The following is a 12831-nucleotide window of genomic DNA, read 5'->3' on the forward strand; positions in this document are numbered from 1 at the left end:
CTTGCTATCATTCTTCCTCATGTTGGTGTTTTCCTCTGTTATGGCTATAATGTAAGATTATTTTCCCTAATTAAACAATAAAAAAATTTCAGTTATTTGTTCAAGGGCGTCGTTCATTTTCGTGCTGTTTGTGGCGGTGTCTGCGGTATCAACATCGTTGTCTGTGATTAATCTGTGTTGGAGTTGTAATGCTTTTGATCAATTGAAGCCAATGAGGTTGGTGATAGGGAAATTAGGGTTTTGGGGTTTGGAGATTGGGTTGTTCTATGGAGTGCATTATGTGTATACAAAGCGAGAGGTTTTGCAGTTCCCGATTATCCAGGTATAAAAATGGATTCTTTATTTCAAGTTTATTATGTTATTGCATAAATCAAAGACTTTTATATAGTATGTGTCATGAATTTTGATGTTTAATATGCTTCAAACAGTTTTAGTATTTTAATCTCTAATCAACTGTAGTGAACTTGCTATGTAATTAACAAGTTGACCACTCAATTCGATAATAATTTACTCCCAATCCAACAATAATTTGATTCAAGTTCGTAGAAACACAAAAGCTCAAGTCAGTAATTGAATGGAATATAACAACTAACAGTAACCAGGAATGCTGATTTAAATCAAAATGGTCCAGCGTCAACTCTCTGTAATCAGGTCATCACTAAGATACTTGAAATGGGAATAAGAATGCAGCTTTTAATATGATCTATAGCTTGAACTGATTAGCTCATTCATTTAGGGAAATAGCAATTTGATAAATTGGTAATTAGTAAAGAATTTGGTTGTGTGTGTTGAGAGAGAAGATAAGTCAGAGAAAGAAGAACACAAGAGAGGGTTAAGTAAATACCAATTTTTCACATACTCTCACACTGGAATTTTGATGTATGATTGTATTCATAGTTGTTTTCTTATGGGATCCTAACCCTTCATTCTCTTTAATCGGAGCCATCCACGTGTTTTAACCTCCTTTTGAACATTGTCCAATTTACTGTAAATGAGCTGACTAACCTCCTGTTTTAAAATTTCAGCTATCTTTTTGGATGATTTCTTTTAACTTTTCATCCACTTTTCTACATTCTTCATGGTGCAATTTCAGGTGAGATTCACGCATAAATATAGCTATTTCTTGATCATAAATCTGTAAGATACGCACATAAAACATGTTTCTTGTAAAGCTTTTTTACTGTTGTGATAATCGAAACACAATAAATAATAATAATGGATATCTACAGCTAAACCGTAAACTAACATACTATGGTGCACGACAACACTCCTACCCGACTACCTTCTATTCTAATACGCGTCCTCCACATCCCCCTATCTAAGGTCATGTCTTCGGTAACCTGAATGTGCGTCATATCCTGCCTAATCACCTTTAAATTTTCTTCTTTTTTAATTCTGACAGCTTTTATCATTTAGATTATTTTTCCAGCCAATGATTTGGAGGAGGGAGAAGAAGTCATGCTGATCACCTGCCACCTTATTAATCTAGACCTAGACTTAGTCAATGGAGCCATTAAAGAAAAACTTGAAAATTTCTGCAATGAGCTATTGGGAGACTCTGACTAAGATTGTTTAAATTGACCTTGGTTATATCTGTCTCAGTTCTTGCTCATGGTTTTATTTTTACAGATATGAAATAAGATTTAACATGAAGAGCGGTGCAGCTTCACAGAAGTAACTATCTAAGTATTGTTGATTTTCCAAGGATCAATGAGAACTACACTAGTAGGTCAGTCTCCTATCCTAAAATTATCAGTCAATTTAATCAACGTAGCATAAGTATCGGTCACATAAAATGCTTGGTGATAAACACCTTCATTTATCATCTGTCTATCTTTTTGTAATTTTGTTCGTGAGTGCTAAGATGTGTTTTCCATATGTATTAGCTTTATGTTCCTCTTTGGTTTTGATTGCTTGTTCTGGTTTCCCTAAAGTTTTATCAGTAAGCCTCTCTCTCATGTTGGTATAATAATAGTAACTCTGTTGAAATTTAGGAAGCATCATTATGTATATTTAACCACTTTGAACAGCATTGCTAAGGTAACTGAATCATCAAATTTGATTTGCAGGCTGAACCAGAGACTGAAAAATCACAGCTTGAAGTTGGAGGAAATATTCATGGCATATTTGATCTTGGACCTGGAAGCTTTAGTTTGGAGGCTGTATTTGTTCCCAGTCAGCCTGGTACAGAATGTGAAGAAGACGATGGCTACTTGATATTCTTTGTGGATGATGAGAACACTGGGTACCTTGTCTTTCACTCTCTTATTTGCATTATCATGAGCATCAATAAGACCATTCTGCATTGGTGGTCTTCCAAATGTTAGGAAATAAGGAAAATTTCTTTTGTTCTACTGTTTAAAGTGATGGTGCCAAAGAGTCGGCTAAGAAGTATGTTGTGTCTAACAGTTGCACCGCATAATGTAAAGATCATAACGTATTCTACTTCTTAGAATTTTGTGTGTGGAAAGAAAGTTTGCAACCATAATATACTGAAGCTACATGCTTTTAAGGTCATATGATGCTCAATTATCTATTTCTTGTTCACATTGCTATGAGCATAGTTTGAAAAATGCGTACAGGAGAGAGCCTTCACTATTTAGTTACAATTTTCTTTTGACTTTATTTAGACAAAATTGGAAGTAGGTACATGTCCTTGTTTCCCTTGCACATGGTGTACCTTCATCTATCAATTATGTTCCTATCTTTGTTCTTTGGCGCATACGAAAATGAAAAGTTTATAACTAAAATCACCTTAACCGAACCATTGTCTTATAAATTTATGCAGAAAGTCAGCTGTGAATGTAATTGATGCAAAAATAATATCCGCGGAGCCTGTGGCAGTTTTTGAATAGCCAAAAAGAATTCCTTATGGATTCCATGCTTTCCAAGGAAGTTTAAATTGGTATTCCCTTACGACTTCTACGTTCATAATTTGATTGATTTTTATCTTAATATTTTTTGATTGTTAGATAATTGATAGTGAATTTGAGCTAAAAAAATAATTTTTTGAATAGTGAATTTCTTTTATATCTAGCTGAGTATTGGTTTGTTGTTAGATAATTGATAGAAAATTTGAGCAAAAAAAGCTTTTCTAGAGGTACAAATCGGGTAAAAAGGTGAATTATGAGCCCGACATAGTTATTAGTAGCTTCTCAGCACATTCATAATATGTAGTGTGCTGTGGCACAGAATTGCGATGGATCAGGTTGGGGATATTTGGATTCGTGATTAAAATTGGGTACTTTGAGTCAGATATTTGGGTTGGGGTGTGCATTCATTGATTTGTTTACTAGAGAGTTTATTGATTTGAGGTTACCTAACAAAGTGTTTGATAGAATGCTCGAGAGAAATGTTGTTACTTGGACTTTGATAGTTACTAAATTTTCCTCTTCAAAAGGAAAAGACGTGAAAATATGGAGGACTAACTTTCACATGGAGTTCTTTTTCGCTTGCTTCGTGCTGCTCTTATTAGTATTTTTTCCTGATTTCTACCCATTTTGGGTTCAATATATGATTTCAAAATATTAGAATTATTTACTCCCTTCTGAGCTTCTTCCCAATTTAGGTGTCCAAAACTGAATTTAATTTCTTTGTATTTTGAAAAAACAATAGTATCTGATATTTAAAATAGATTTAAATTTATCAATTGAGTAATTAGGTTTTAACAACAAGAGTTTGCAAAGTATACATCTATAACATTTGCTTTATGGGTAGTCTTATGTGCTTATAACTAAACAACTCTATCTACTCTTCACTATGAAGTAATATTTGATTTCATGTAAGATCAAAGCTTTAATTGACACCCCATCCTTAGATTGGTAGAGGTGGGAAAGCTTCTTTTTTCTTCTTTTTAATTTTCATCCGCACTCGAGTTTGATTATTGTATCAATAGTTACTGTTTTCTAATATCCGATGATATTGGTTTGAAAATGATTCTGATGATCTTTAAGTTAATGCAGTCAACCCTCTGATGGCTTTGGTGCTGGTAGAGGTTATAGACGAGGTCTAGGTGGAAGAATGATGGGTGGACGTGGCGGGCGAGGCTTTGGTAATTCATTCTCACTTGTCCAGTTAATCAACTATGAATATTCCTCTCCGTGTCGGGTTGGAGGATATTGTTTCATTCTGTGTTTGCTAACTTAACGTAATAGTCTTCCATTCCTTCATTTCATTACAACCATTGTGCCTCGATCCAAGCAAGTTGCTGCGAATTTTATGAATTCTTACTGTTCAAGTTGCTCCATTTAAGTCTATCTCAGTCCCATGCACCTTCATTTCATTCCTTTGTAGAATTTAATAACAAAAAACTCACGAAGTTAATTGTAAGTTGAAACTTTTTAGATCTTGTGGTTAAGTTTCTCTGACTTGCCATGTTGGTCGTATAATTATCGGGATGCTTTTATGTATGTATTACATTTTCAGGTTGCTACTGGTTAGATGAATTTTTGACTGTGATTGAATTTGTTGGCTATTTTACTTTCTTATTATGCTCAAACTGGATGCTACTCTTTCAGGTTGGGGTGGCGGGTTGGAACGAAAAACACCACCACCAGGTTATGTATGCCATCGTTGTAAGGTGCCTGGTATGTTTCTTATGTTTCATCCATCAGGTGGTCATTTTTCTATAAGAAATCTGCTATTAGCATACTGAGTCATTGTATCCAATTATGACAAAAATCCTTACATGGCATTTTATTCAGCACTCCCAACAAATGGCGACTTAAAGATGAAAGAATAGTTGAAGATCATAGACATGGAAAACTCGGGAAACTTAATGAATGCCCCACTCAAACTACACGTAGGTACTAATGAAAATTTCAATGAATACACCAACACCTTTTCTTATATTTTATTTCTATTTTCGGTTATAGTTGAGCTTGACTCATCAAGTAAACTATACAGAAATTGACCTTATCATATGCATATGTGGATTTTGGTTCATATATGCCCGGCAAGAATCTAACTTACTGGAGCCTTATGTTGCTATGCATGATATTTTCAACATTTGAATCTTCCAGATCATAAAGGGCTTGTACTAATTTAGTATTCCTATTATGATATTGAACAGTTGAACTTTAATTGTTCAGGGAAATCTTCAGCTGAGTATATCCCGAGACATATGAGAGGAAAATTAGAAACTTTGAGAGTTCAATATATTAACACGAAAGAAGTGAGGTTTTTCCTTACAATCAATTACATGGTGGATTGCTGTTTTCAGACCTAAAGTCCAGTTGGAAGAATTTAGAGATTTATATGTGGCTTGATTTTTCTACAGAGTCACTAGGGTTGGGCGTTCGATCGATTCGGTCTGATTGTTTAATATCGGTTCGGTTTATCATTTTTCGGATTGACAAAAATGACATTTATAACCAAATCGAAATAAATTCAGTTTGGTTCGGTTTTTACAAATTCGGTTCGGTTATTTCGGATTTTTATTTCAGTTTGAAATATTAAAGTAGTTAGCCTCTCTTTTTCATAACTGAGCATTTAAAATTGATGGATTTTTTTAGAAAAATTATTTTTTTCAAACCTGTTTTCCATTCCCAAATATAAATAATTATAAATAACTCAACATGGATGAAACGAAATGAAATAATTATAAGCTTAACATAATACATAACGTCATTAATCATTACATCCTTGCATAAATAGTCTACAAAACAACACAAAACTCGTAAAAATAGTCCATGAAACAACATACTTTCTGCATAAATAGTCCATAAAACAGTCCAAAGTCACCAAAATAGTCTATAAAATATTTGAGTCACTAAAACAATCCATAAAAAGTCTGTGGCGTATGCGAATTTGCTGTCAAATGTTAATTATGAATGTGAATTACTAAATATTATATATATATAACATAATATTATATTATATATATATAACATAATATTATGTTATTATGTATATAATATAATATTATATTATATATTATATATATATATTATATATATAATAAAATATATATTATTTATTTATTTATAAAATTTTGGTTTTTCGGTTTGAATCAATTTTTTTTTAAAAATCGAAAACCGAACCGAAAAATTGAAATTCTAAAATTACAAACCGAATCCAATCCGGAAAATCGAAAAACTGAAACCAAAATTAAATTTCGATTTGATTTCTCGGTTTTTCAGGTTTAAACCAAAATATGCCCACCCCTAAGAGTCACCATTGGCACTTGGAATATAGCGGGAAGACTTTGAAATGAGGATCTAGAAATTGATGAGTGGCTTTTTATGCAAGAACCAACAGATATCTATATTCTTGCATATGCCCAAAATGATTTTAGGCACTTGTCAATTGACAACACGTTTCAGAGAAATTGGTTGCACAAATTAAGGTTGACGTATCCATCCCCAATAACTTGTAAGTCATCTTCTTTTATTCTTATCAAGATTGCCCCAAGTTGTACGGAAATATCCCAAGGTATATGAACAATATCCGCAAATTAGCCAGCAACATGAATTTCCTTCGTTAACTAATATATACAACTACAGCTATTATCATTCTCATCTTCAGGATTTCAAATCTCTGACGGATGGGGTTCCAAGCCTTTTCAACGAATTCAGGTTCTGAAGTTGAGAACTCGGTTGGTACTGAGTTAGGTACTAATGAGTTGGGTTATACAACGTGTGTGAATCCGCCTTCACTCACTCAAGAATTATTTGTTGTTCATCAATGGAGGTTCTTCAAGCATATCTTGCATGGAGACAATCAGAATGTAAGTTCAAGTATTTGAGCATTTTCAGTGAAATATCACCAACTGCATTACATTGGTTGGTTTAGAATTAAGTAAAGCTAAGTATTTGGATGTAGGATCAAATATGATGCTTAAAAGTGCTTTGGTTTTCTTTCAGGTAACTTAAACAATCAATACAATGCTTATTTGTGGAAGTTTCTATTTTCTGGAACGTCAGAAAAGGAAGCCAAAGAGATTCTTAAGGTTTTGTAGTTCATAACCCAAATATGAGACTACAAATAATTCAAGTGTAATTTATTGATTTATTCCCATTCGTAAGAAACTACAACTTATGTTTCTCTTTGCTTTCATGCATTTAAAAGAACAGTAAATCTTCTGCTAAGAAATGGGGAACTTAGCAAAGTGTACCGTTATCTAGAAGAAGGTGTGGAAGTCTAATTTAGAATGCAGAGGTTGTTGCTGCTGACATTGCAGGCTATCAAACTGCTGCAAGTAACAGGTGGTTCTTAAATGGTAGCATCTATAAAAGAAAAGTAATTACATGCATGTAGAAGTCCTCATATAAAATCACATATTAGATAAGGTCTTAAAGAAAATTGTAGTGACGGGGAAAAAAGATTATGGAAGTTCAAGCAAGGTTTATAGAGTTACATATTTGCCTACAGATATAGTCAAATTGGTTGAAATTGATCAAAGCAAGCAATCACGGCTTACTAATACATGTCAAAGTTCAAGGTATGCAATAGTTAGTTTATATTTATCTTTACATGCAACTTGATTATTATATTACCTTCATAGGAAAATTACGCATTGCACGGGCATACCTATCTATGTTAAATAGAAGAGCGGTGAAAGCACATGAAGGTCGTTCTATCAGTTTTCGCCGCCTTTTACTTTTAATTTATTATGTTTTATAATTTAATTTATTTATATTATTTTTAATTTGATATGTATTTAAAATTACACAAAATTATTTTACATTGTAATAATTAACGGCTTAAAATATTTAACGACTTATTAAAAATTTTAATTCATTCACCAAATTCTATCACAGTTACATAACACAGAGAGAGTAACATATATTATTTAAAAATTAATATTATAAATTACAATAATTAACAACAAATATGTAAAACTATATATAAAATTTCGATAAACTCTTTTTAAAATCTGAAAAATTGTAAAACTATATATAAAAAAATCGATTGACTCTTTTAATTTCATCAATGTCACATAATAAATTGGGATAGAGAGAGTATCATATATTATCTGAAAATTATGTAGAGGTAGGTATTATAAATCACAATAATACTGTCTTTAAAAACTGAAAAATTGTAAAATTATATATAAAAATTCGATTGACTCTCTTAATTTCATCGATGTCACATAATAAATTGGGATAGAGAGAATATCGTATATTATCCGAAAGTTATGTAGAGGTATTATAAATCATAATAATTAACAACTTATAATATTTAAAAATCATACAAAAATCTTAAAATTATATAAAAAATTTGGTTGGCTCTCCAAATTTTATCAGTGTCACATAATTTGAAATAGTAAGAGTAACATATATCATCTAAAATCTATATTAAAAAGGTATTATATATCATTATAATCAATAATTTAAATAATTTAAAACCATGAAAAAAAATTAATCAACTCTAAAAGATTTTCTGTATCATAAAAAAGATAATATATATTGAACACGTGCAAACACGGACTTTTACGTCTAGTATAGATATAAAGCACATATTTTGAATTGTACTTGGTATATCTTCATAATGAATCAAGCAATCAATAAAAAATCTCTATATTATTAATTGATCTAACATTACAGCTAGGGAAATCTGACACATATATAAATGTTGTAGTATATATTAATGATTGATTTCATGGTTGGCTTCTTTACCTATTGCTATTATCACAATACTTACCAACTCCAACAACAACATTCACGACGAATTCTTTTGCTAATCTGCGATCAAATAGGCACCTAACTGCGATTATTTGAAAAAAATTATCCAGCTGATACCCTGTAGCTCAATAATTAAAATTTCATAATAACAAACCAGAATCAGCAATCCAGAAATTGTATTATCAAATAATTTTGTTTGAGATTTCTGTTAGATGATAGAAATAAATATAACTATTTTTTTTCTTAAGGCACCAACCTAAGCGGCTTAAGTTCTTTTGGGCTTTTTCTCTCTTTTTTACTGTGCAATAAAGTTGCATAATAATGTTCATTTAATTTATTTTGACATAAGGATATTTTCATGAGTTTATCTTGCTTGATTCGTCATAGAACAACAAAATGTGCAAATCCAAGAAAAACTCTCTCCATATATCTATATTTATAATCTATAATTTATAATCTATATCTATAATGTAAATTTATAATTTATTTTATAATATATTAAAAGTGTGAAAACACTTAGAAAAGTGATTTGAACTTTTTGCAATTCATTAAAAGTCTACACTTTAGACAAAATTATCTTTTTACTATTTTTCTTCAATTATTATATCATTATATTATAATATTTAAATTAAGAATTTCTATAATTTATGGTAAAAGAATAATATCCTTTGAAAATTTTTTCTTAAAAAATATTAGAACCAACAATTACCCTAAAGTTTCAAAAAAAAAAGAAAAAAGAAAACAAGTTATTTTAAATTTTTAAAGAAAACAAAAATAGACACATTTTTAGGAAAAGGTATTAAAGAATTTTTTTATTAATTTGATACCATAACTAATATTTTCCTTTTCGCAACATAAAAATAAAGATCTTCCATATTTTAATTTGATATCATAATTAATTTTTTCTTTTCGCAACATAAAAATAAAAATCTTCCATATTTAGAAAAAAAAATTGTTGGAAAAAGTATCGAAGAATTCTTTTTTTTCTGCAATAATATAATATCATCCATAATGTAAAAATTATTGACGGAGATATTCTAATAATTGCTTCTTCTTTTTTTAATGAGCTCTAAAGGTGTCATCTACAATCACAAAAGGTTAGGTTTAACTGTATTGTTCTGATATTTTGATTATTGTATTATTTTGTTGTAGTTTCTGTTATGTTCAAGTCTATGTGGGATGAATGTTTGGTTGAATTTTGCAAATTTTGCGTTAAGGTTATGTTTGATGATATTGTTGTAGTATTTTGAATACAGTAGTTTTTATTCTATTATTATTTATTGTTTTTTCAAGTGACAGATCAACGTTTGATCATGAGAATTTTGCCTTAAGGTTATGTTTGATGATATTGTTGTAATATTCTTGAATACAGTGGTTTTTATTGTGTTATTATTTATTGTTTTTTCAAGTGATAGATTAACATTTGATCGGGCTTTGAGAATTTTTCTTAAGGCTAGGATTTAATCACAGTATTATCATATCTCGTTATCGTATTGTTTTATTGAGTTTATAGTGGCACATAAATATTCGGTCAGGCTTTGAGGATTTTTGGTGTTAAAGTTAGATTTAATCAATTTATTTTGTTGTAGTTTCTGATCTATTACTATCTGTTGTTTTTGTTATTATCCATGATGTGATAGTTCACATCATAAAAGACGATGAAAATATTATTTGTTCACATATGACTTTACATGAAACACACTTACAGAAACACATATATTTAACTAGTAAAATACGAAACATCTCTACCGCATCATTATTTCTTCTGCTGATGAAAAATTGTACGTACAGCTATACAAAAACAAAACTCAAGTCATCTTACACCACGATCAAATATCATTTTTTTGGTAGGGTCCATACCAAAACAATTGCATGGGCCAATTAATAATTGTTTGAAGCCAAATAATCTTAAAAGCAAGTGGGGTAGGAACTAACTAGTACTAAACTACTAATATTATTGCGTGTAGTTAGGAGACAAAGTTCGTTTCAGCTGGAACATGCTGGACATACACATGCATATATGAGGACAGTACAATGATAGAAACATCAAAATAAATTAAATTTAATTTTTATATATAAATTTTTTTTCAAAATCGTCCGACATTCATCTACCATTCATAAATAATAACAAAATAATATGATAATACAAATATCAAAATAATACAACTAAACCTATCCTTTATATAAAAAAATTCCTCAAAGTCGACCAATATTTATCTATCACCTGTAAACTTCAACAAAATAATACGATAAACGCGATATAAAAATAATACAATTAAATTTAAATTTTACACACAAAAATTTCTCAAAGCCGATCGAGATTCATTTACGAACTGTAAACTACTACAAAATAACAAAGTAATATAGATGTTCCGATAATACAATTAAACCTAACCTTTACCTAAAAAAAAATTCAAAGCCGACTCACATTCATCTAGTAGCTGTAAATTAAAATAAAACAATAAGATAAGAAAGATATCAAAAAAAAATACAATTAAACCTAATCTTTATATAAGAAATTCTTCAAAGTCAACCGACATTCATCTATGACCTATAAACAATAAAAAAAAATATAATAGTGATCACACAGCTTTGATTTTGATCCAACTAATTCTTGTCTGAGCGAAAATTTTGACCCTAAAGAATGATTTTGAATGAAAATAAAGAAGATATATATATATACACACACATGTTGAATTCTATTGTGCTGACAAAAATAGTGAAGAAGTTGAGGGTTAGAAAATCAAGCATCCCCCGATCTAGACATGCAATCGAATCAAGTTAGATTAGCATCAATCATATTCTCCCAATAGGTAAACCGGTTTGTTCTCTAGTTTAACGTACATCTCAATTTTTATAGAAGTATTTCCTTATTAGAGTCCTATTTTAGGAGTATTTTTCTAATTGAAAGTAGAAAGGAAAATATTAATTAATTCTACTACCATATATTTTAAGAGTCCCATATATTTTAGAAAATCTAGTATAAAGGAAAATATTAATTAATTCTTCTGTCATATATTTTAGGAGTCTCATATATTTTAGGATTTTTAATTAATATAATAAAAATAATTAATTAATAAATTTAAAAAATAGTGAAAAGACAGTTTTGTCTAAGAAAAATCTTTAATGAAGAGTAAAAAGATCAAATCACTTTTTTAAGGGTCTTCACATTTTTAATATATTATATTATATTATATATATACATACATATATATATATACATATATATATATATATATATATATATATATATATATATATTTATACATATATACTCCCTTCATTTCTGAATAAGTGAATTGTTGGGGTGTTTATTGGTGTTTCAAAATAAGTGAATCGTTGAATTTTTTTTTCAAATTTACCCTTATGATTTGACAACCAATTAACTTTTGAAAAGATATTACAAAAGTCAATTTTTTCTTTTTTTGGGGTAAAAATGGAAAGTTATGTTAAATTATGTCTTTAATACTTTTTCCTTAATCTTGTGCCAAAATTCAACAATTCATTTATTATGAAACGGAGAGAGTATATATATTTTTTTTAAGGGATGACACTTATTTAGATTAACTCTACCGAAAATTTTTCAATGATAGATTCCTATATTATTTCAATCATGAATTTGGAAGAAATACAACTAAATATTCTATAAAAAAATAAAACAATCTTAGAAGAAAAACATGATCATTATATATGTCGTACAAAATTGAGCCTCAAGACCCCTAAAGGTTCAAGGCTATTAAGATTTATATAAATTTTTTATTTTGTAAAAACTTAGCCTCATGATCCCTAGAGATTTAGGGTTATATATATATATATATATATAAAAAAAAAAATTGAACTTGAGGATAAGAAAAATAGTTAAGAAAGTAATCATATTTTCAAAATATTCCCCAATAAATCTATGAATAATTTTACAAAAGACAGGGTCGTACCCCGAAAAGAACTTCCTACGTATCCCGCTAAATAGTGAGAATCAGAAAATCGTAATTCATGAAGACCTTAAAAATTATATACGTATTTTTTTAAAATTCTTTGAAAAAAATAATTTGTTAAATTTGAAGACAAAATACTGCGTTTTACCAAGTTGCCTAAGAGTCATTCAATAATTAAATGACCTTTAAAATAAATGTCAAAGAGCACGTAGGATGTGCATGTTGGCCATTATAAAGAAGGACATCCGTCCTAGACAAAGTCGACCCCTATGTCG

At 29.6% G+C, this 12831-nt stretch overlaps 1 pseudogene; it reads left to right on the top strand.

Moving 5' to 3' along the window:
• The first annotated feature begins 211 nt into the window (after nucleotides 1-211).
• Nucleotides 212-5272, top strand: LOC107879574 (annotated as a pseudogene).
• The last annotated feature ends 7559 nt before the right edge of the window (nucleotides 5273-12831 follow it).

The sequence above is a fragment of the Capsicum annuum genome, chromosome 8, assembly GCF_002878395.1.
Source record: "Capsicum annuum cultivar UCD-10X-F1 chromosome 8, UCD10Xv1.1, whole genome shotgun sequence".
NCBI lineage: Eukaryota > Viridiplantae > Streptophyta > Magnoliopsida > Solanales > Solanaceae > Capsicum > Capsicum annuum.